This window comes from Staurois parvus, unplaced genomic scaffold, assembly GCF_062004578.1.
Source record: "Staurois parvus isolate SC_StPar_1 unplaced genomic scaffold, SC_StPar_1.0 ptg002610l, whole genome shotgun sequence".
Classification (NCBI taxonomy): Eukaryota; Metazoa; Chordata; class Amphibia; order Anura; family Ranidae; genus Staurois; species Staurois parvus.
The window spans coordinates 38,871-59,783 of NW_028320406.1; the positions used below are offsets into that span (position 1 = coordinate 38,871).

The following is a 20,913-nucleotide window of genomic DNA, read 5'->3' on the forward strand; positions in this document are numbered from 1 at the left end:
CACAACATCCTCCACCCGATATTAAGGTGGACACCTCAGACATGAAATATGAACAAAGCACATCCCTCTATAGTGTGTCCTTGTATCAGTCCAGAGCACTAAATGTCATTTCTGTCTGCTGCCTCCTTCCTCTGCTATCAGCATGAGTCACTGCTGACAAGTTTTCCTGACACCAAGAGAAAAACGGTGACAGAGGAGGAAGCACCAGCAGATTGATAGCCTCAGCTCTGTTCCTGTGAGGGGTGTGTCTCTTCCCTCCAATCAGCTCTCAGAGCTCTCCTCACTGAGCTCTGCAGTGTGTAATTTCAGCTCTCCGCCCCCTTTTTTTTCTGAACTCTCAGACAAGCTTTACAAATTCTGGATTTTGTATGGATGTAGAGAAGAGAAGACTGCAGATAAACAGGTACTTCACTGGAAGGGTTTTAACCACTTTAAATATCAGTTTGGAGTGGAACTTCCTTTACTTTTGTTTATTAAATAAAGAACAACAACTGTACCTCCTGGACATATAAAGGCGGGTTTATTGGGTAATGTACATATAGTGTATACAGTGGTTCCATAATAGAGATCAGTGTGATCATTCTCCTCTCGTCTCTGGGGGAGGGGTGCTGCTATTTGCCGGACCTCGCCACGATCTGTAGAACCACCACAACGATGATCAGGATGATGCCCAGGACCAAGGCTGCGATGTTCAGATAGAATGCAGTGCGGGAGTGTTTCGTTGCCGTATCCGCATCATTCTGATTGTTGGCATCACGTGACTGAAAACAGAAAATGAGGCAAGAATTAGTACCGGATAGAAATGTACACAGAGGAGAGGCGGCTTCTGTTCATACAGAGGAGTCACAAGAGAAAAAAAAGCAGATCCAGCGCTCAAGTCTGTGAGCATCCCAGGAACACAGTAACAGTCACTCGCTGAGGTGTGGCCCTCTAAAGATCGGGGAATCTTGATATTACGGGAAGAAAGCAGAAAAAGGGGCGCACCCTCCGCGTGCATTACCGTGATAAGGAGGAATTTATTCAAAATGACAGAAGTATATATTCACAAACCGAGAGTCAAGGGAACAAACAAGGAACCAATGGGATAGTCCCAGCAAACCGCAGTCCTGCCACTGGAGTCACAATGTCACGTCCCCACCGCCTTCTGTCCAGTATTATACTTTCCTTCCTCCTTCCCCTTCCTTCTCCTTTCTTCACCATTACTTTTGCTTTTCCTTTTTTATTCCCTTTCCTTCTTCCCTCTCTTCTTTCCTTCCTCCTTCTTTCCTTCCTTCTTCTTTCCTTTGCCTTTCCCTTTTCACTTTTCTTTGCAGTTTCCTTTCCCATTCCCTTTTCCTTTTCTTTCTCCTTTCTTCACCATTACTTTTGTGTTTCCCTTTCATCCTTCTTTATTTTTCTTTTCATTTCCTCAATCATTTCTCCTTCTTTCCTTTCTCCCCCTTTTCCTTCCTTCCTTCCTTCCTTCCTTCTTTGCTTTCCTTTCCTTTCTCTTTTCTTTTTCCTTTCCTTTTCCTGGTCCTCTTCCTTTCATTTTCCTTTTCCTTTCCTTCTCCTCAGCATTACATTTGCTTTTCCGTATCATTCTTCTTTCCTTTTCTTCTCCTTTCCTCATTTCTTCTCCTTTCATTTCTCCCCTCTCACTTCCTTTCTTCCTCCTTTCCCTTTTCTTTTTCTGGTCCTCTTCCTTTCCTTTCCCGTTTCCTTCCATTTTTTCTTTCTCTTTCCCTTCCCTTTTCTTTTCCTTCTCTTTTCTTCACTATTAGTTTTGTTTTTCTGGTCCTCTTCCTTTCCTTCCCTTTTCTCTTTCCTTTCCTTTCCCTTTTCATTTCCTTCTTTCTTCACCATTAATTTTGTGTTTCCCTTTCATCCTTCTTTCCTTTTCTTCTCATTTCCTCAATCATTTCTCCTTTTTTCCTTTCTCCCCTGTCTTCCTTCCTTCATTCTTCTTTCCTTTCCCTTTTCTTTCCTTTTCTTGGTCCTCTTCCTTTCCCTTTCCTTTTCCCTTACCTTCTCCTCAGCATTACATTTGGTTTTCCGTTTCATTCTTCTTTCCTTTTCTTCTCCTTTCCTCAGTTATTTCTTCTTCTTTCATTTCTCCCCCCTCACTTCCTTCCTTCCTCCTTTCCCTTTTCTTTTCCTGGTCCTCTTCCTTTCCTTTCCCGTTTCCTTCCATTTTTTCTTTCTCTTTCCCTTCCCTTTTCTTTTCCTTCTCTTTTCTTCACTATTAGTTTTGTTTTTCCCTTTCATTCTACTTTTCTTTTCTTATCCTTTCCTTTCTCTCTTCCTTCCTTCCCCTTTTCCTTTCTTTTTCCATTTTCTTTGCCTTTCCCCTTTCCTTCTCCTTTTTTGACCATTACTTTCATCCTTCTTTCCTTTTCTTCTCATTTCCTCAATCATTCTCCCTCTTTCCTTCCTCCCTAATTATTTCCTTTCCCTTTTCTTTTTCCTTTCCCATTTCCTTCTGCTTTCCTCACCATTGCTTTTCCTTTTCATTATTCTTTCCTTTTCTTCTCCTTTCCTCAGTTAATTATTCTTCTTTCCTTTCTCCCCCTTTTTGCCTTCCTACCTTCCTCCTTTTCTTTTTCCTTTTCTTTTCCTGGTCCTCTTCCTTTCCCTTTTTTTTCCTTTCTCCTTTCTTCACCATTACTTTTTGTTTTTTCCTTTCATTCTTCTTTCCTTTTATTCTCCTTTCCTTCCTCCCTCCCTCTCTTCCTCCCTTCCTCCTTTTTTCCTTTTCCTTTTTTGTTTTCTTTTCCTCTTCCTTTCCGTTTTTCCTTTCCCTTTCCGTTGTCCCTTTCCTTCCCTTTTCCTTCTCCCCTCATCACCATTACTTCTTTTCTCTTTCATTCTTCTTCCCTTTCCTCTTGTTTTCCCTTTTCTTCACCTTTTCCCTTTCCTTCTCCTCTCCTTTTTTCTTTTCCTTTTTTTTCCTCCATCCTTTCCTTCTCCTCTCCTCCTGTTTTCTTCTCCTTTTTTTTCCTCCATCCTTTCCTTCCTCCTTCTTTCTTTCAATTCCTTTCCCCTCCATTTCTTTTCCTTCCCTTGTCTCCTGGCAGTGATGGAATAATTTAAAGAAGAACTGTACTGAGAAGGAATGGAGCCTTCCGCTACTGATCTCTCCTTTAACCCCTTCACGCCGGATCGTCCCGGTGTGAAGAGGAGTTCCTGCGCCGGGAGGTGGGCGGGGCTTAGTGTCATGTGTCCGCCGTGACGTCACGGCCGGTCACATGATCGGGAAAGGTCCCGATCGAAAGAGCGGACCGGGACCTTTTCGTGAGTACCACACGTGTGCTGGGAATGCGCAGGGCACGCTCTCAGCACAAATGTTTTTTGTTACATGAACACAAATGTGCGGCCGCTCGGCGTCTAGGCCCAGATGCCGGGAGGCCGCACATTTGCGTGCGGCCGGTATGAAGGGGTTAAAGTAAATCCTTAGAAGTCGTGCTGAACCAGCGGCTTCAATACTTTTTTAATCATTATCCTGGAAGAAGTAAATGGATTAAGGACATGCAACTGAAATTTTCAGAAGGCGTTCAGCAACGGCAGGTAAACCCTGAAGAAGGGAGTGGCCATCTTTAATGAAACGCGTCGGCCGTGTTTTATATGATAAACTTTTAATATCAATTTATATTATATATTATTTATATTTCATAGCGGCGAATGATTAGGACCCCTGTCAAGATTTTGCTGCTTGTAGAAGAAAAATGCCAGCACCCTAGGTTCCAGTTTGATTCTTTATTAAAGTTCCATAAAGACCCACATGACATTATGGGGACACCGTGGCCCCCTTTTCCCAAGCATTTTTCAGGGTGTCACCTTATTTGAAATTTGTTGGGGCAAAAATGAGGGACTGATGGTTGAAATGAGGTCAATGCTGGTAGATTCCCTCTCCCTGTTTGTCCTGGTGGCCATTTTGACCGGATGGGAAACCCAAACTTTTACAGCCGTCACCGGAATAGGCGAGGAGGGGAAATCTTCCATCAGGAACACCTGTCTGTCAATTCTCTCACTTCCTGTTGATACATTGTATCAGGATCATCATTGCAACAGGATCACCACTGTCGCTCGTGCACAAGATGGATGCTCGAGGTGCCGCTCCCTCGCTGGGGATAAATATTCTGCAGCATTTTCCTCACCGAGGGAGCGACGTCTCTCATTTGGCTGGAGAGATCTCCAATACGAACCGCACTGCCATTATCTCTAATACTTCAATGAGAGGATAATCCCGCAAAGTGCCCAAGAAATGTGTGAAAACCCATCAGCCTAAAGCCAAATGCCGAAAATGCATTAACAACACAAAGTGAAGGAAATGCGTATTTACTCCCCGGCTGATATTGAATGTTCGCCCCTCACAAAGAAACGATCGGTCTAACAATGGAATGTTCGCCCCTCACACAGAAATGATCGGTCTAACAATGGAATGTTCGGTGTAACACTGAGAGACAGAATACAACAACAAATTCAGCAGAAATGCGTCTAACAAATGATGACTGATCTGCATGTTCATGAGGGAAAGAAGGATTTGATGCCCTATCATTCAGCAGGATTTCTGGCTCCCAGGTGTCTCTCATACAGGTAACAAGCTGAGATTAAAAGCAGTCTCTTAAAGGGAGTGCTGCTAATCTCATTGTGTTACCTGTATAAAAGACACCTGTCCACAGGAGCCATCAAACCATCAGATTCCAAACTCTCCACCATGGCAAAGACCAAAGAGCTGTCCAAGGATGTCAGGGACAAGATGGTAGACCTACACAAGGCTGGACTGGGCTACCAAACTATGGCCAAGCAGCTTGGTGAGAAGGTGACAACAGTTGGTGCAATCATTCACAAATGGAAGAAACACAAAACAAGTGTCAGTCTCCCTAGGTCTGGTGCACCATGCAAGATCTCACCTCGTGGAGTGTCAATGATCATGAGAACAGTGAGGAATCATCCCAGAACTACACGTGAGGATCTTGTCAATGATCTCCAGGCAGCTGGGACCGCAGTCACCAAGAAAACAATTGGTAACACACTACGCCGACAAGGACTGAAATCCTGCAGTGCCCGCAAGGTCCCTCTGCTCAAGAAAGCCCATGTCCAGGCCCGGCTGAAGTCTGCCACTGAACATCTGAATGATGCAGAGGAGGACTGGTGGGAAGTGTTGTGGTCAGAGGAGACCAAAATCCAGCTCTTTGGCATCAACTCAACTCGCCGTGTTTGGAGGAGGAGGAATGCTGCTTATGACCCCAAGAACACCATCCCAACTGTGAAACATGGTGGTGGAAACATTCTGCTTTTGGGGGTGTTTTTCTGCTAAGGGGACAGGACAACTGCACCGCATCAAAGGGACGATGGACGGGGCAATGTACCCTCAAATCTTGGGTGAGAGCCTTCTTCCCTCAGCCAGGGCATTGAAAATGGGTGGTGGATGGGTGTTCCAGCATGACAATGACCCAAAACACACGGCCAAGGCAACAAAGGAGCGGCTCCAGAAGAAGCACATTAAGGTCCCGGAGTGGCCTAGCCAGTCTCCAGACCTTCATCCGATTGAAAATCTGTGGAGGGAGCTGAAAGTTCAAGTTTCCAAACCTCAGCCACCAAACCTGAATGATTTGGAGAGGATCTGCCAAGAGGAGTGGACCAAAATCCCTCCTGAAGTGTGCGAACCTGGGGGCCAACTCCAGGAAACGTCTGACCTCTGTGATTGCCAACAAGGGATTGGCCACCAAGTACTAAGTCATGTTTTGTGAAGGGGATCAAATCCTTCTTTCCCTCATGAACATGCAGATCCGTCATCATTTGTTAGACGCATTTCTGCTGAATTTGTTGTTGTATTCTGTCTCTCAGTGTTACACCGAACATTCCATTGTTAGACCGATCATTTCTGTGTGAGGGGCGAACATTCCATTGTTAGACCGATCATTTCTGTGTGAGGGGCGAACATTCCATTGTTAGACCGATCATTTCTGTGTGAGGGGCGAACATTCCATTGTTAGACCGATCATTTCTGTGTGAGGGGCGAACATTCAGCATCAGCCGGGGAGCAAATACGCATTTCCTTCACTGTATATATATATATGCAGACTTCATATTTCTCTTTATGACATCACAAGTTACAAAAGTTGGAGGTTACATTGTTAAATATCTGTAAAAGTAACAAAGGATACAATGTAATTGGCACACACTTTTATAACTTGTGATTTTATAAAGGGAAAAATAATGTCTGTATTTTTCTACAATTTATTTTATGAACATTTCATGAAGAGATATATAAAGTTTTTTTTTAATACAATTTATTTATTATTTAATTTTTTAACAACTCTTTGCACATTGGGGTCACAGTGGGGCAAGGCATTCTGTGAACGGAGGAAGTGCCGAGCAAGTGCCCTCTTTTGATCCGTGTACTACAGACAGAAATATACCTCCTCCATTCATAAAAAGCTTTGCATTCTTTCAATGCATGCAAGATGTTTTGTGATTGAGGGAGGCACAGATGAACATCACAGTCTCCCTTTCTCCAATCACAGAACACCTTACAATCAGTAAAAAGAATGCCAGGCTTTTTTATGCATGGGGAGGGTGTAGTTCTGGCTGCAGTACATTGATCACAAGAGGACAGCTGCTCTGCACCTCCTCCATTCAGCAAAAGCCTTGCATTCCCTTCACCAAATGACAGGCAATCTGTGATCGTCGGAGGTGCAGATAAACATCTCTATCTCCCCTCCTCCAGTCTCAGAACACCTTAAACTCTCTTCACTGAATACAAGGCATTCTGTGGTCAGAGAAGGGGTGTTTGTGACATTTACTTGCACCTCCTCCAATCACAGAACACCTTGCAGTCATTAAAAGGAGGAGGTACAGATAAACATCTCAAATCTCCCCTACTTCAGTCTCAGAACACCTTAAACTCTCGTCATAGAATACAAGGTGTCCTGTGGTTGAAAGAGGGGAGACTATAATGTTCACCTACACCTCCTCCAATTATAAAGCACCCTGGATTCTGGAGGTGTACTTTCATAGGAATACTCTGATCCAAGAAAGTTACTCATTGTAAACCTCTTCGAATCATAGAAATCCTTGGCCGCAGTAGACCGATCAGTAGAAGATGAATGAAGTCGGCACCTCCTCCATTCAGAAAAAGCCTTCCCTTCTTTTCAATGAAATGCAAGGAATTCTGTGGTCAGAGAAGGGGTGTTTGTGACATTTACTTGCACCTCCTCCAATCACAGAACACATTGCAGTCATTAAAAGGAGGAGGTACGGATAAACATTTCAAATCTTGTCACTGAATACAAGGGGTCCTGTGGTTGAAAGAGGGGAGATTATAATGTTCACCTACACCTCCAATTATAGAGCACCCTGGATTCTGGAGGTGTAATTTTAAAGGAATACTCTGATCCAAGAAAGTTACTCATTGTAAACCTCTTCAAATCATAAAAATCCTTGGCCGCAGTAGACCGATCACAAGAATATGAATGAAGTCACCACCTCCTCCATTCAGACAAAGCCTTCCCTTCTTTTCAATGAAATGCAAGGCATTCTGTGGTCAGAGAAGGGGTGTTTGTGACATTTACTTGCACCTCCTCCAGTCACAGAACACCTTGCAGTCATTAAAAGGAGGAGGTATGGATAAACATCTGAAATCTCCCCTCCTCCAGTCTCAGAACACCTTAAACTCTCGTCATTGAATACAAGGTGTCCTGTGGTTGAAAGAGGGGAGACTATAATGTTCATCTACACCTCCTCCAATTATAAAGCACCCTGGATTCTGGAGGTGTACTTTCATAGGAATACTCTGATCCAAGGAAGTCACTCATTGTAAACCTCTTCAAATCATAAAAATCCTTGGCCACAGTAGACCGATCGCAAGAAGATGAGTGAAGTCGGCACCTCCTCCATTCAGAAAAAGCCTTCCCTTCTTTTCAATGAAATGCAAGGAATTCTGTGGTCAGAGAAGGGGTGTTTGTGACATTTACTTACACCTCCTCCAATCACAGAACACCTTGCAGTCATTAAAAGGAGGAGGTACGGATAAACATCTCAAATCTCCCCTCCTCCAGTCTCAGAACACCTTACATTCATCGAAAGGGTGCAAGGCTTTTTAAGAATGGAGGAGGTGCCAAGCCTCCTGTTATATCGGTACCAGGGGCGGACTGACCATTTGGAAACTTGGGCACTGCCTGAGGGCCCGGGGTCAGTAGGAGGCCCCATGAGATGCCCCTGGTACCTTTTTCATAGGCTTTTTTGAGTTTGGGCAAGGACACAGGGGCCCCATGATCCCCTGTTGCCCGGGGGCCCCATGATCCCCTATTGCCCTGGGGCCCCATGAGTTGTCAGTCCGCCCCTGATTACATGCCAGCAGTGGACTGACCATTCAAGCACTCGGGCACTGCCCGATGGCCCAGGGTCAGTAGGGGGCCCCATGAAATGCCCCTGGTACCTTTTTATAGTCTTTTTTGGGTGTGCTTTGAGTTTGGGCAAGGACACAGGGGCCCCATGATCCCATATTGCCCAGGGGCCCCATGAGTTGTCAGTCTGCCCCTGATCCAATCACAGAGATTTATTTTTTTAATTAACCTCCAAAAAAATGGTTAATTCCCCGACTCCCAAAAAAATGTACTTCAGCCAAAAAAGGGTTCCATGGAAGGCAGCGCTGATTGCTGATGGCGGCGGTGGAGCTGGGCGCAGCCGTTTCCCGGTGCCAAGTTCGGAGTGCCGTGGGGGAGGGATGAGTCACCGGGACTGTTCAGCAGAGCAGCGGATGGCACGTAAACGCGCATCCTGTTTTCGTTATACTGGATGGAAACATTTGGGAAACGAACGCCATTTTTTTTATTTTCAGCTCTTCTTGTGATTTTTATGAAACGCAGACTTTCAGAATTGTAAATCTTTGCACATGTTTATCCTGCCGTTGTCATTGGTGTGCGAGAGGAAAAAAGATAAAGAGACCCTGTCACCGGAACGTTCACCCCAACAACATTCGATTGTATGGGTATGAAACGGGGGTGGACTGACAACTCATGGGGCCCCCAGGCAATAGGGGATCATGGGGCCCCTGTGTCCTGGCCCGTACTCAAAGCACACCAAAAAAAGCCTATAAAAAGGTACCAGGGGCATTTCATGGGACCCCCTACTGACCCTTGGCCATCAGGCAGTGCCCAAGTGCTCGAATGGTCAGTCCACTGCTGGCATGTAATCAGGGGCAAACTGACAACTCATGGGGCCCCCGGGCAATAGGGGATCATGGGGCCCCCGTGTCCTTGCCCAAACTCAAAAAAGCCTATGAAAAAGGTACCAGGGGCATTTCATGGGGCCCCCTACTGACCCTGGGTTCTCGGGCAGTGCCCGAGTGCTCGAATGGTCAGTCCACCGCTGGCATGTAATCAGGGGCGGACTGACAACTCATGGGGCCCCCGGGCAATAGGGGATCATGGGGCCCCCGTGTCCTTGCCCAAACTCAAAAAAGCCTATGAAAAAGGTACCAGGGGCATTTCATGGGGCCCCCTACTGACCCTGGGTTCTCGGGCAGTGCCCGAGTGCTCGAATGGTCAGTCCACCGCTGGCATGTAATCAGGGGCGGACTGACAACTCATGGGGCCCCTGGGCAATAGGGGATCATGGGGCCCCTGTGTCCTTGCCCAAACTCAAAAAAGCCTATGAAAAAGGTACCAGGGGCATTTCATGGGGCCCCCTATTGACCCTGGGCTCTCAGGCAGTGCCCGAGTGCTGGAATGGTCAGTCCGCCCCTGGCATGGAATGTATTTTATGCGTGATAGAAGCCTCCCTTGCGTAGATGTCCATAATATAGTCCATAAGCACTAAGGCTGGTTCTAGGTGCCGCCATCTTGGATGTCATGTAGACTCAGAGCTGTCACTCAGGTGACTCTCTATAGCAGACTTCCCCAACAGAGGAACCCTTGACAATAACTTTCTGGTTTCTGGGAACCTCTAGCAACCTCTGGAGGAATCCTGATTGAGGAACCCTGTTCTATAGCAACCTCTCTAAACCTTTTTACTTCAGAGGAACCTTTGAAATATTTCAAGGTCTCAGGGCACCCCAGATAAAAACAATTTATTGGTGGTCAGTGAGAAGAATGTCCCTTACATTGGGGGTCAGTGGGAAGAATGCCCCTTACATTGGGGGTCAGTGGGAAGAATGCCCCTTACATTGGTGATCAGTGGGAAGAATGTCCCTTACATTGGTGGTCAGTGGGAAGAATGTCCCTTACATTGGGGGTCAGTGGGAAGAATGCCCCTTACATTGGTGATCAGTGGGAAGAATGTCCCTTACATTGGGGGTCAGTGGGAAGAATGTCCCTTACATTGGTGGTCAGTGGGAAGAATGCTCCTTACATTGGTGGTCAGTGGGAAGAATGTCCCTTACATTGGAGGTCAGTGGGAAGAATGCTCCTTACATTGGTGGTCAGTGGGAAGAATGTCCCTTACATTGGGGGTCAGTGGGAAGAATGTTCCTTACATTGGTGGTCAGTGGGAAGAATGTCCCTTACATTGGTGATCAGTGGGAAGAATGTCCCTTACATTGGTGGTCAGTGGGAAGAATGTCCCTTACATTGGGGGTCAGTGGGGAGAATGTCCCTTACATTGGTGATCAGTGGGGAGAATGTCCCTTACATTGTTGATCAGTGGGAAGAATGTCCCTTACATTGGGGGTCAGTGGGAAGAATGTCCCTTACATTGGGGGTCAGTGGGAAGAATATCCCTTACATTGGGGGTCAGTGGGAAGAATGTCCCTTACATTGGTGATCAGTGGGAAGAATGTCCCTTACATTGGGGGTCAGTGGGAAGAATGTCCCGTACATTGGTGGTCAGTGGGAAGAATGTCCCTTACATTGGGGGTCAGTGGGAAGAATGTCCCTTACATTGGGGGTCAGTAGGAAGAATGTCCCTTACATTGGTGATCAGTGGGGAGAATGTCCCTTACATTGGGGGTCAGTAGGAAGAATGTCCCTTACATTGGTGGTCAGTGGGAAGAATGTCCCTTACATTGGTGGTCAGTGGGAAGAATGTCCCTTACATTGGTGATCAGTGGGAAGAATGTCCCTTACATTGGTGGTCAGTGGGAAGAATGTCCCTTACATTGGTGGTCAGTGGGAAGAATGTTCCTTACATTGGGGGTCAGTGGGAAGAATGTCCCTTACATTGGGGGTCAGTGGGAAGAATGTCCCTTACATTGGTGGTCAGTGGGAAGAATGTCCCTTACATTGGTGGTCAGTGGGAAGAATGTCCCCTACATTGGTGGTCAGTGGGAAGAATGTCCCTTACATTGGTGGTCAGTGGGAAGAATGTCCCTTACATTGGGGGTCAGTGGGAAGAATGTCCCTTACATTGGTGGTCAGTGGGAAGAATGTCCCTTACATTGAAGATCGGTGGGAAGAATGTCCCTTACATTGGTGGTCAGTGGGAAGAATGTCCCTTACATTGGTGGTCAGTGGGAAGAATGTCCCTTACATTGGGGGTCAGTGGGAAGAATGTCCCTTACATTGGGGGTCAGTGGGAAGACTGTCCCTTACATTGGTGGTCAGTGGGAGGAATGCTAAAAAGTTTAGAGTCTCACAGCAGCTAATAAGCAGAACATTATTCCTAATCCCAGCTCAGCTAATTAAAATGTGTCCTTCAGCCGTAGCAGACAACAGACCAATAAGTGTCCTGTATACCCGTGGACATGGTTGAGGATTTCCAGCTGTTACATTCCATAAGAGAGGCTGGAATTCATCCAGCTTGCAAAATCTCAAGATTCAATAACAATTCAAAGCAGTAACGTTGCAGTCCACCGTCTACAAAAAAGTGGATGTTTACATCCACATTGATTAAAAAAAAAAGAAAAAAAGTGGAACTTCACTTTCTCAATCACCACGGACTATTTGTTTTCTTTATGCTGCTAGCAGTAGTACATAGGAAAGTATATCCTAGATTGTAAGCTCCTGGGATCAGGCCCTCCTATCCCTCTTGTATTGAACTGTATTGTTGCTGTATTGTCTCCCGTTATATTGTAAAGTGCTGAGCAAACTGTTGGCGCCATATAAATCCTGTATAATAATAATATATAAATCCTGTATAATAATAATATATAAATCCTGTATAATAATAATATATAAATCCTGTATAATAATAATAATAATAATAATATAAAAATCCTGTATAATAATATATAAATCCTGTATAATAATAATAATAATATAAAAATCCTGTATAATAATAATAATAATAATATATAAATCCTGTATAATAATAATAATATATAAATCCTTTATAATAATAATATTTAAATCCTGTATAATAATAATAATAATATATAAATCTTGTATAATAATAATATATAAATCCTGTATAATAATAATAATAATATATAAATCTTGTATAATAATAATATATAAATCCTGTATAATAATAATAATAATAATATATAAATCCTGTATAATAATAATATATAAATCCTGTATTATAATAATAATAATATTATATAAATCCTGTATAATAATAATAATATAAAAATTGTGTATAATAATAATAATAATATATAAATCCTGTATAATAATAATATATAAATCCTGTATAATAATATATAAATCCTGTATAATAATAATAATAATAATATATAAATCGTGTATAATAATAATAATAATAATATATAAATCCTGTATAATAATAATATAAAAATCGTGTATAATAATAATAATAATATATAAATCCTGTATAATAATAATATATAAATCCTGTATAATAATAATAAGTATATCATATTTACTTGTTTTAGACTATTTTTTTGGTATTTCTTCAGTTACTTCCTGGTTTCCATGCCTAGGCAAATGATGTCATACATCCCAGGAGTCTTCAGGAGGGAAGTGTTCTCAGCTCAGCCTATGCCTGAGCTAAGGGCAGGTGGATTGCAGGTAATAAATGCTACGTGAACCATCTGCCCTTACTCAAAATGGCCACTGCCAGGGGGAGTTTTTCCAAAATGATTTCTCAGCAAAATAAATTGCGGAGGCAGGGACGCTTGGAGGAGGTTTGCTTTGAATATTAAAAATTATATAGCATTTTTGGTTTGTCGCACTCAGATGCAGCGCAGTTCCACCTTACGATCGTAGTTGCGAAGCTTTAAAGCCTCCAAAAAAAAATTTAAATTTAAATAATTTAGTAGGATTAATCAAATCCTATTAAATTATTTTAATTTTTTTTTTGAGCCTTCGAGGCTTCGCAACTACGCTCGTTGGATCGCGGTGGAATGATCTTTTATTCTAGGCGCTAGTTCTCAACAAGAAAAAAAATGAAACATCCAGTGCATTGGTGAAACGTTGTCATCAGGACAGGAAGTGAGGGGGAATCTCTCTAAAGGTGTCCCAGATGGCAGTATTATCCAATGGGAGGGGGAGGGGGGGTGCAAATCTTTCCCCACTCCATCCAAATCTCATAAAACAAAAGATTGGTAAAAAAAAAAAACAATATTGCTACGTTGTCATGGATACCTTTGGTTTGCTGGAAAGTGCCAGGCACACCAAAGAGTCCAGAATCAGGAGCCGGGGGCGGAAATCATGCCGGAGCTGGTTGTCTGACAACATTTACAAGGAAGGGTGTGGATGGTAATTGCCTTATTATGGGGTGATTGTATCCTTGGCCATCCAGCTAAATCAGGATTCCTGCAGATATGAGATTATCCCGGAGATAACAGCTCAGCAGACAGTCATGTTCTAGATCAGTGGTCCTCAAACTGCGGCCCAGGGGAAGGATGTGGCACCTTGCTTGCTTTTATCCGGCCCTTGAGGCACTATTCCCCCCACTGACATCAACAACAGGGTGTAATCCCTGTCACTGACACCAATGATGGGGCACTATTCCTCCCACTGACACCAATGATGGGGCACTATTCCTCCCACTGACACCAATAATGGGGCACTATTCCTCCCACTGACACCAATAATGGGGCACTATTCCTCCCACTGACACCAATAATGGGGCACTATTCCTCCCACTGACACCAATAATGGGGCACTATTCCTCCCACTGACACCAATGATGGGGCACTATTCCTCCCACTGATACCAATGATGGGGCACTATTCCTCCCACTGACACCAATGATGGGACACTATTCCTCCCACTGACACCAATAATGGGGCACTATTCCTCCCACTGACACCAATAATGGGGCACTATTCCTCCCACTGACACCAATGATGGGGCACTATTCCTCCCACTGATACCAATGATGGGGCATTATTCCTCCTACTGACAGCAATGATGGGGAACTATTCCTCACACTGACACCAATGATGGGGCACTATTCCTCCCACTGACACCAATGATGGGGCACTATTCCTCCCACTGACACCAATGATGGGGCGCTATTCCTCCTACTGACACCAATGATGGGGCACTATACCTCCCACTGACACCAATGATGGGGCACTATTCCTCCCACTGATACCAATGATGGGACACTATTCCTCCCACTGATACCAATGATGGGGCACTATTCCTCCCACTGACACCAATGATGGGACACTATTCCTCCCACTGATACCAATGATGGGGCACTATTCCTCCCACTGACACCAATGATGGGACACTATTCCTCCCACTGACACCAATGATGGGGCACTATTCCTACCATTGACACCAATGATGGGGCACTATTCCTCCCACTGATACCAATGATGGGACACTATTAAGCATGCAACATGTTATTGAGGAGAGTAAAGTATTCGGGTTGTAGGGTAAGAGTTACAGGACAGAGTTGTGTGTCAGGGTTGGGTTGGGGGTGGGGTGTTAAGTGTTGGGAGTTGGGGATGGGTGGTGAGTTAAGGGTCAAAAGTTGGGGATAGTAGTTATGGAACGAGGTTAGGTGTTAGAGTTTGATTGGAAGGGTTTTAGTGTTAGGTTTTGGAGGTAGAATAGGAAATATCAAAATGTTGGTGTTGGGTGAAATAGTTATGGGAGCAGGTTAAGGTTGGGGGTGAGAGTTATGGACAGGGCCAAAGGTTGGGTGGTAAACCTTATGGGATAGGGTTCGGGTTTGGGGGGGTGAGAGTTATGGACAGGGTTAAGGTTGGGGGTGAGAGTTATGGACGGGGTTAAAGTTGGGGGTGAGAGTTATGGACAGGGCCAAAGGTTGGGTGGTAAAAGTTATGGGATAGGGTTCGGGTTTGGGGGGGTGAGAGTTATGGACAGGGTCAAAGGTTGGGTGGTAAAAGTTATGGGATAGGGTTCGGGTTTGGGGGGGGTGAGAGTTATGGACAGGGTCAAAGGTTGGGTGGTAAAGTTATGGGACATGGTTAAGGTTTGGGGGTGAGAGTTATGGACAGGGTCAAAGGTTGGGTGGTAAAAGTTATGGGATAGGGTTCGGGTTTGGGGGGGGTGAGAGTTATGGACAGGGTCAAAGGTTGGGTGGTAAAAGTTATGGGATAGGGTTCGGGTTTGGGGGGGGGGGTGAGAGTTATGGACAGGGTCAAAGGTTGGGTGGTAAAAGTTATGGGATAGGGTTCGGGTTTGGGGGGGGTGAGAGTTATGGACAGGGTCAAAGGTTGGGTGGCACGAGTAATGGGACATGGTTACGGGTTAGGGAAGTTACGTTTTAGGGTTCATTGTGGGGGTGGGTCGTGTTTAGGAAGGGGAGGGCTTTGGAATGGGCGACATCTTGCTCACCATCTCTCTCCTCCGGGTGCCTTTTGCCATAAACTGCCAGGAGCTGAGAAGCAATGTACCTCCCGAAGCCCCCCGGTGTAGCCAAGGTAGAATGTCCACACCAAGAGCTATTGTCCTCCTTGTGGTCAGGAGTTTCTGTAGCACGAGTCCCATTCCCCCTCCATTCACATAACCACTCGTTTCAGCTCGGGTGAACGTATCTCTTTGTGTTCTTCTCCCATTTCTCCTACATGTATGTCTCCTGCCGTCCTAGGAATGAGGACAACCTATCCCAGGGGTAGGCAACCTGCGGCTCTCCAGCTGTTGTGGAACTACATTTCCCATGAGGCATTGCGAAGATTACAAACTGACAGTTACAGCTGTGACTTGCAGAGGCATGATGGAACTTGTAGTCCTGCGGCTCTCAGGGTGCCTTCCCCTGGCCTAGCCTTTCACTAGATGTGCCGGGCGCCATTTGCAAGCCTGAATTTGTTATAAATCCTGAATAATAATAATAATTTCTCTTCACTTAGGAAAAAAAAAACCCAGAAGAAGCGATTTATTTGCTTCCTTCATCCTCCTAACCCCACAGATTGGCAGATCTAAAGGGCCAAGAAAATTGTCCTCATAACAATCGCTGGGTCAGAGGAAGGTCACTCCTTACGCAACGAATTTCCCGGCACTGTGGAAATATGTGACCCACCATGGCATGGGATGCAGCCGAACTCCCTCTTTGCTATTGGCGCCTGGACACTTTATTAATCAGTTGCTTGTCTTGTAAACATCTCAACTCCACCCTTAGGCAATCATTTATTTAAAAAAAAAAAAAAAAAAAAAAAAAAAAATATATATATATATATATATATATATACCGGTATATATATATATATATATATATATATATATATATAATTTATTTATTTTTCAGGGTTTTTTTTTCTGTTTTGTGTGTATTTGAAAAATTTTCAATAAAACCCTCATGGAAAAAAAAAATGTCACCGCTGGTCCAGCAAATACAACTTACAGGTCTACCTACGTTATGGATAACTTTCTATTTCTTTAGGTCCTAAGTTGCCCGTTTGAAAAAAAAAAAAATTTTAATATTGTAAAGCGCTGAGCAAACTGTTGGCGCTATATAAATCCTGTATAATAATAATAATAATAATAAAAAATCCTGTATAATAATAATAATAATAAAAAAAAATCCTGTATAATAATAATAATAATAATAAAAAAAAATCCTGTATAATAATAATAATAATAATAATAATAAAAAATCCTATATAATAATAATAATAATAATATATAAATCCTGTATAATAATAATAATAATATAAATCCTGTATAATAATAATAATATATAAATCCTGTATAATAATAATAATATAAATCCTGTATAATAATAATAATATATAAATCTTGTATAATAATAATAATAATATAAATCCTGTATAATAATAATATATAAATCTTGTATAATAATAATAATATAAATCCTGTATAATAATAATATAAATCCTGTATAGTAATAATAATATATAAATCCTGTATAATAATAATAATAATAATAATAATAAATCCTGTATAATAATAATAATATAAATCCTGTATAATAATAATAATAATATATAAATCTTGTATAATAATAATAATATAAATCCTGTATAATAATAATATAAATCCTGTATAGTAATAATAATATATAAATCCTGTATAATAATAATAATATATAAATCCTGTATAATAATAATATATAAATCTTGTATAATAATAATAATATAAATCCTGTATAATAATAATAATATAAATCCTGTATAATAATAATATTAAAATATTGTATAATAATAATAATATAAATCCTGTATAATAATAATAATATAAATCCTGTATAATAATAATATAAAAATCTTGTATAATAATAATATAAATCCTGTATAATAATAATAATATTAATAATATATAAATCCTGTATAATAATAATAATATTAATAATATATAAATCCTGTAGAATAATAATAATAATAATAATAAAAAAAATCTTGTATAATCTTGTATAATAATAATATATAAATCCTGTATAATAATAATAATAATTTTAATTCAGTAAAAAAAAATCACTGATGTCATCAAATTGCTTTGTAAATTGACTGTGATGCATAAATACCTGCGATATGTAAATTAATAAATAAATAAATAAGCACGGTAGCGCGCCAATGTTTTACCTGGTGTCATGTGATTGGTTGCTGTTTCCTGTTGTCTTGGGGATAAAATAAAAATTCACATAGTGGTTCCTAAGCAGGGGCGGACTGACAAATCATAGGGCCCCCGGGCAATAGGGGATCATGGGGCCCCTGTGTCCTCGCCCACACTCAAACCACACCCAGAAAAGCCTATGAAAGGTACTAGGGGCATCTCATGGGGGCCCCCTACTGACCCCGGGCCCTCGGGTAGTGCCCGAGTGCCCAAATGGTTAGTCCACCCCTGTTCCTAAGTAATCTAAACAATCACGTGTTCCAATTATTTTTCTTAGAAATGACCAATAACAGGTAATATTCTTCCAAGAAGCTATGAATTCATTTTCAAAACCAGCATCTTTCGTAAAAAAAAAAAAATCAACTATTATCGATTTTTTTTTTACCGATATTGTAAGGATTGGCCGCTGAACCATCGTCAAACTTGTCTTTTTGTGATTAACAAAATAATTTTTTTTAATGCAGATATAGGTTATAAAATAACAAATTTGATTGCAATTCTGATTTAAAAAAAAAAAAAGTGTATAAAAAGTCAGAAAAAAAAAAGTCAACTATTATCTATTTTTTTTTAGCGATATTGTAAGGATTGGCCGCTGAACCATCGTCAGATGGGGCAAAAACTTGTCTTTTTGTGATTAACAAAAGGGTTTTTTTTTAATTGTGAAAATAGTTTATAAAATAACAACAAATTTGATTGCAATTCTGATTTAAAAAAAAGAAAAGTATATAAAAATTCAGGTCCAAAAAAAAAAAAGCTAAAAAAAAAAAAAATACAAGGAAAATGACCTTTGATGGTCATTTTCCTTGTATTTTTTTTTTTTTTAGCTTTTTTTTTTTTTTTTTTTTTTGGACCTAGCTGAAGAATAATCTTCCAACCCTCTATAAGGTCATATACACCAACATTTTTCATAAAAAAATACATAAATAAGCGTAGAATAAAAAAGCCTTTAACCCTAACATGCGACTTCGGACACATAAAGGTTCCAGCAGGGGCGGACTGACCATTTGGAAACTCAGGCACTGCCCGAGGGCCCGGGGTCAGTAAGGGGCCCCATGAGATGCCCCTGGTACCTTTTTCATAGGCTTATTTGAGTTTGGGCAAGGACACAGGGGCCCCATGATCCCCTATTGCCCGGGGGCCCCATGAGTTGTCAGTCCACCCCTGGCAAGGACACAGGGGCCCCATGATCCCCTATTGCCCGGGGGCCCCATGAGTTGTCAGTCCACCCCTGGCAAGGACACAGGAGCCCCATGATCCCCTATTGCTCGGGGGCCCCATGAGTTGTCAGTCCACCCCTGGCAAGGACACAGGGGCCCCATGATCCCCTATTGCCCGGGGGCCCCATGAGTTATCAGTCCACCCCTGGGTTCCAGCATTACTTTGATGCTACTTTAGTGCCAGAGAGTGTAGTCATGTCAAAGTCGCATCAAAGTCACATGAACAGGAGTTAAAAAAAGCGTAAAACGCATAAAAAACGCAGCACGTGCGTTTTTTGGGGCGGGTCCGTCTAAGTCTATCACACACAAAACTTACTCTGCTGCGGGGAAAAAAAAGTTCCAATCCCTGACCCCAAAAAAACGCACAGGCTGAAAACGCACAGATGCGAACTCGATCCATAGGAAACCATGTTAAAAAGGACTTTGGCGCGTTTCTGCAAAATGCAAAACGCTCTGAAAACCACATAACTGTGACCCCAGGGCGAATAAATAGGAAAATGGCAATCAAAGGGGAATATTCTGTCAATAAACTTTTTTTTTTTTTTTTTTTTTTACAATTTACCATTTTTTTTTTAAATTATGTATGGATTTGAAAATTAAGCATTGCCCAATGAGGCAAAAAAAAAAAAAAAATTCCTTTGTTATCGATGTAAGCTTTTTTTCTTGTGAAAACAATTTCTAAAATAATCAGACATTTAAATGCAATTCAGATTTAAAAAAAAAATTATAAAAATTCTGATAAAAAAAATTAAAAAAATTCTGTTAAAAAAAACAATTATAAAAATCCTGATTAAAAAAAAATTATAAATAAAAAAATGCTCCAAAATACAAGAAAAATTCAAGCCTGCTTTGAAAAAAAAAAAAAAAACCCACAACGCCTTCATAACTGATGGGTTTGTGGCGCGGGAGGTAGAGAATCAACGGCACAGTCAACTTTTTTTGTAAACTAGTAGTAAACTCCTTGTTTTTCGGGAAAAAAAAAAAAGGAAACTTCAGAAAGAGATTAAATTTGTTTCAAATATCATCCGTTTACCTTTATTGAGAAGATCAGAGCAGCCAATCCGAGAGGACAGAAGCAGCAGATGAGGCTAAAAATGGACCAAATCAGGTAATCCTTGTTCCTGGTCACCGCCATCCTCACAACAGGGAGCCCAATCAGGAAAACTTTATTTATTTTCTGGTTCTCGGTCCCTATGCTTCCCTGCAGTGTAATGACGGTTCTGTATTTTTACTAAAGTTTTATCACAGCTCCATAGGTGGAGTTTACTATAGAAAGGGTGGAGTTATCCCCCCCCCCTTTTCATTCCTGCCTCCCCTTCCAAAAAGCCAGTTCTCTTCTTCTAGATGGAATTTTTCAGATTTCTGTCCTCAACTGACTCTCACAGGGAGCTGCAATTACACCCCTCCTTAGCTTCCAGAAAAAAATAAAATAAAAATAAACATATATATAAACAAAAAATATATAGTATCCATTATAATATATATATATAGTGTGTGTGTGTATTTCTATATGTATATAATATAATACAAATATATATAATTTTTTTTTCAATAAATATATTTCTATTTGTAATAAACGTATATGTAATGAAATAAAAAAAATATATTTAATTTTTTATTTTTTTCATTTTATATATTCCTATTTGTATTTTATATATATATATATATATATATATATATATATATATATATATATATATATATATATATATATAATTTATTTATTTTTTTCATTACACATATTTTTAACTGTAATAAAAATATGTGTAATGAAAAAAAAAAACCATTATATAAATATGTATATAAATTTATTAATTATA

The 20,913-nt window shown here is 41.3% G+C and overlaps 1 long non-coding RNA gene across 1 annotated transcript; it reads right to left on the bottom strand.

Annotated features, from left to right (window-relative positions):
* Window positions 1-503: 503 nt before the first annotated feature.
* LOC149430596 (uncharacterized) lies at window positions 504-20,397 on the bottom strand. The gene is made up of 2 exons (XR_016309488.1): window positions 20,127-20,397; window positions 504-761 (listed from the first exon to the last, which is right to left on the bottom strand). It is a non-coding gene; the product is annotated as an uncharacterized LOC149430596 (long non-coding RNA).
* Window positions 20,398-20,913: the final 516 nt, after the last annotated feature.